Source organism: Gymnodraco acuticeps, unplaced genomic scaffold, assembly GCF_902827175.1.
Source record: "Gymnodraco acuticeps unplaced genomic scaffold, fGymAcu1.1, whole genome shotgun sequence".
Lineage (NCBI taxonomy): Eukaryota > Metazoa > Chordata > Actinopteri > Perciformes > Bathydraconidae > Gymnodraco > Gymnodraco acuticeps.
Window position 1 is genome coordinate 80,983 of NW_022991712.1, and position 5,129 is coordinate 86,111.

Consider the following 5,129-nt stretch of genomic DNA (forward strand, 5'->3'; position numbering starts at 1 on the left):
ATTTTATACTGTATATATAACCTATTTATTGTTAAATCATGCTCTAACATGTTCTAATATGGTATGTAATTACATTGCAAATATTGACTTGAGCCCCACCACTGTATGGGTTAGCCCTACTATGGAAAACCCAACAAAAATACTCTGGAGCCGCAACTGCCGACCCGTATTGCGCATGGGCAGATCTAAGATCCAGTAGAAATTATAAAAAGTAAAAGTCTGCTGCTTATTGTTCTACTAGGCCAAAATATAGTCAAAGAGTATATGAGAGTGAGAGTGTGTTAATTAACATATTTGGCAGTTTGGAGTAAGTCTGTAGATTAGTTGTGTGTGTGTGTTTCATGTATAGGCATCTCACGATAATTAATTTGGTTGGATTAATTTTCCCGGAAATTATTGCGATAAACGATAATATTGTCGGCACCGTTGTATGACCATTTTAGACCACTGACATAATGATAATATATAATAATAATTCAAGTACATCCTTTCAAACTGCTAGTCACATCCTCATGTAAATGGCAATTTATCGAGTTCATTTTTATTTATCGTACGATAAGTCAATGAATTGCTTATCGCGACAGGCACACAATAAAACAGTGGAAAACAAACATGTGTTTGACTTTCATTAGTGAATGAAACTGTGTGCCCTTTATAGTCTGTGTCCAATATTATGTATTTGTATATATATCACATATATATGCTAAGGTCTCGCTGCTGACACGATAGCAGTCATTTCGTGCGCATATGTGTAATCAAACCCATGATACCAAAATCTCACTCCAGCCAGGTACCCAAAGTTGGCAACTCTGTCTTAGTTACTGTACCTTGTGTTGCCTCAAGGTGTTCTGACCGGCTGGAGGGGGATGCCAGGTGAGGAGTGCCAGCTTGGGATGGAGCAGGGCTTTCAGGAGCAGGGCTTTCAGGAGCAGGCCTTTCAGGAGCAGGCCTTTCAGGAGCAGGTCTACCATCTGAAGACAGAACTAAAGGGACTGTGATTGAGAGAAAATTAAACATTAATGTGTCATTTGTTTGATTTGCATTAAAAGGGAATACCATTTTTGATTTAAATGATAGATTACCTTGTGCATTTGTTGCAGCCCTTGCTTGCTGCATAAGTGCAGCTGCTAAACTGTTATCTGAAAAATAATTTACATCATTTAAAGTCATATCCAGATTGTTGGAATGCAATTTAGTTGTTTACTCACCATTTTGTAGTCTTTGGGAAATTTCTTGTGAGACTCTTACAGTGATGTCTCCCTGTTTGTCACGCAGCACCACAAATTCCATTTTACCCACTGTAGACAAAGGTGATCTCCATTGCTTTATATAGGTTTGTTAATTGAGTCATGATGATGAACCACACCAGTGACTGGGTTCCATAATTAGAAATGCTCCTCCCTCTTAATGTTTGCAAAACTGATAGGTGGACAGGCTACAAATGGTCAGTCCCTTCAGATCCGCACACATGAAGCTTAATGAGCATTAATTGAACACTGACCTGCTGCTGTGTTGTTAGATGTAAATATAATTCTTTAGCTGCCACTTTAAGCTTTATGATGTGTACAACATGGATGTAATTTGATTTATTCTTGCCATTTTAAATGATGTATTCAATAAATAAGGTTAAACCGGTTAAACCAAATCATTACATTACAATAGATTTTATTTTAATGATTTGGTTTAACTTTAAGAGAATTGCTAGAAATAACACCTCACTACAAATGAATGACTCAAGTGTCTGTTCATTTAAAAACAAATCAATACAAGGGGGGTTGAATCCTACATGTAAAAGACCGAACCACTTATTAATTTTCAAAATTACTTCCATCAGTGGTCTTGACCAGTTTGCATTTATAAAGAATGCACACATGTGTTTCATCGTTAATGTCAGATATGTACTAAGTAAATACATTTGTTCCTGCTCAAGATTAGATTCAACTTTATTGTTATTGCACATATTACAGGTACTGAGACAACAAAATGCAGTTTAGCTTCTAACCAGGTGCAACAAGCAGTAAAGTGAAAAGTAATGTTCACAATCTACAGAATAAAATATAGAATGAATTGAATGATGAATAAACAGTGAGGGGTATGAATACACTAGATATACACAGCAGCCTGTGAGCATTGTGAACAGTGTGTATGAATAATGCTAAGATATATAAAGTATGAAAACGGTAAGCAGTGCAAGTATAGTATAAAATATATAGATATTAATTTCATGGTGATAAACATTGTGGAACAATGATGAAAAATGTGAATGGATGTGGCGACGTAAAACTGACACAAAACAACAACAAACTTTTGCCGAGCCAATTGGAGAGCTTCATCAGCAGCACGGGGTAAAAACCACCAATGAGCGCTCAGCTCGAGATACCAGTGAGTCGTTTCCCATCAAGCATTTCTCTTCCGCAGCCCGTGATGAGGAACTGCGCCGCCTCGCTAAAGGCTGTGGCGGCTTTGTCCCGCGAGATTTCAACGTCTCATGTTGGCGAGCCTCCAGAGCAAGTCGGACAAAATGACTAACCATCATGCAACGCATTAGCAAGACGTTGATCGCAACTGCGCAGGTCTCGCTTGTCTCAAACAAGCATAGTGTTTATCGGTTCGCAGACGTAATGAGCGACGTTGCAGTGGTCTACATGTAATGCGCACGTTCTATTGTTTACAATTAGCATGCTAAGCAGAGTTAGCTTTATTCACGTCTTATGTTGCCTTACTATGTAATATGAATGAGATTCATGTTGCTTAGTGTAATGCCCCATCCACCGCTTGCTTTGCATGTCCCGCAAACCAACCAGTGGAAGTCAGGGGAGGGCGAAATAGTTTCGGAAAGGACCACTCTACTGCGATGAGGTGGATTTGTTTATCGGCGTTACTATAGCAATCATGACGGTACTGAGCATAAAGTAGAAAGTAGATGAGATGATAGAAGGGTAAGAAACCCATATGAAGATAGGCTTTTTATTTCAGTTATCCTATTTTTGTACCGAAAATATTTGAAAACCATGAAAGTTTAAAAAGTTCAAAATAATGACCACTACTACAAGCGAAGTTGTGACGCCCCGTGTTCGTTCCCAGCGCCCCCCCCCCCCCGTTGAGAAACCCTGTAATATAAAACAACGTGCATCCAAACAACTTTAGCCAATGCAACCTCCTATGTCAGTGTTGCGCAACAATCGGGAGATGGGACCCCCCGAATATTGACGGGTATTTCGCACACTGATTAAAACCATTATTTTTCAGCCTCTGTAGCAGATAAAAACATAAAATGAAAAGCATTTAAGAGCTTAAACCACAAGGAATGATTGTATTCACTGTAATATTCGATCACATGTTTGTAAAGCTGTTTGAAATCAAATTATGATAATTAATTAATATTTTTTCTTCCTACCAGGTTATAGATGGGACAATGGATAAACTGGATGATGTTACAGTGTCAATTTTTAAGGGTATGTCATTTGTGTTTGAATCAAAACGATAAATAATTATTTGGGATTGTAAAATGTTGGTAATGATGCTGCTGTCCTAATAGCTGCTAACATCGATGAGTTGTTGATGCACTCCCTCACTCGTGATGATTTGAGAGACCTTTTTCCTGGGCCAGAACACTTTCTTAGGAGAAAAAGAGTGTGGTCTTTCATCAGCCCAGAGGTAAATGGTTACCTACTTTGGTCTAAAAACAAAGTTGCACAAGACATGTTATTTCAGATTGTCGCCATTGTTTGACTTTGACTGTTTGACATTATCTGCTGTTGTAGGACGAGAATCCTATCTTACAAGATAAAGATGGCCCTTCTGAAACAGGAACTCCACCTTGTAGAAAACATCCCCCCAACATCCACTCCTTTGGAGAAAATGCCCAAAGATGACCCTACAGCTACCTAGTCCACCAGAGTATGTGATCTACACGGACAGTGAGTTGGAACAAGCTCGTAGACATTACTTTGAGATGGCCCGCACAGGCAGAGAGGGGGAATGTGTAATGTCCAAGGAGTTGAGTTGCAGGCTAGTGAGGAACACACTCACCAGCATGATTTCCATCCTGAGAGCAAGTCCACAAAGAGAAGAGCTTCAGTACCCTTCCAACCCTGAACTCACAGCCATGGCTAAGAAAGTAGTGGAGTATTATCCCATGTTACAAGACAAAGATGAAGCTGTGAAACATCATTAAAATGTGTGGCTGTTTATTTCTTGCACTTTGTTGATTGTGAAGTACTTCATAATTATTTGAATTCACTGTCATCTCTTAACATTTTGAAAAAAAAGTCAAGGCTTCATCAACATGATTAAGTAATTCTTATAAAGTTATTCTTTGTTATTTGCCACAGACAACCATTCACAATAAACTTAAAAAGAGGCTTCTGAACGTAAAGTCTCCGCAAAAGAGGCAAGGGCCTGCACAAGAGAGGGGCTGTCCAAAGAAGAGGGGTTGCCTTGACTTGTCAGCAAGTGACTCAGGAAAAGATTATGATGCTGACTCAAGTGACGCAGGTGGATCAACAATTATTTTGGATCAGACTCTTACCAGTTCTGATGAAAATGAAAGTACATGTAAGTAGAATTGCAATTTAATTTCCATTTATATGGTTCTCTACTCGAAAGGCATATCCACACATTGCTGAATGCATAACATCATGTGCAACAAGTTGTTTGTAATGGACAGAGATATTATGGTCATTTTCTGTCATTCATTTTGTAGAGAACATTTTAACCTTTAAGGCAGCTATATATAGTTATGTGAGCATGTCATTGTCGTTTTCTGATTTATTGTTTGACAATTGTGGTAAGGCACAAAATGCATTTTTGAAAGGACAAATAAATATCTAAAATATCTTCATTAGCTTCCACAGTAGCCCGCTCGGGCCGCCGGCTGCCCAATTACACCGCGGACCAGCGATCCAGTATGGTCATCCGTTCTCCCAACTCACACCAGGGAGCCAAAAAGCAGCTGGTAAAGGCCCTCCACGGTACACTTTACCCAGCAGAGGACCCAGAGCCCGGGGAGGAAGAAGAGGGTAAGTCCTGAGTCTTCCAAACGTTTCTACTTGTGTGTTGTCTGAATATTTTTACAGACATCACCCAGCCATAAGAGGGCTGCTTCTAAAGGGAGACCATTTTTGACA

The 5,129-nt window shown here is 39.3% G+C and overlaps 1 long non-coding RNA gene across 1 annotated transcript; it reads left to right on the top strand.

Annotated features, from left to right (window-relative positions):
• The first annotated feature begins 2,551 nt into the window (after positions 1-2,551).
• On the top strand, positions 2,552-4,013 carry LOC117534687. The gene is made up of 4 exons (XR_004567307.1): positions 2,552-2,647; positions 3,401-3,455; positions 3,539-3,657; positions 3,765-4,013. It is a non-coding gene; the product is annotated as an uncharacterized LOC117534687 (long non-coding RNA).
• The last annotated feature ends 1,116 nt before the right edge of the window (positions 4,014-5,129 follow it).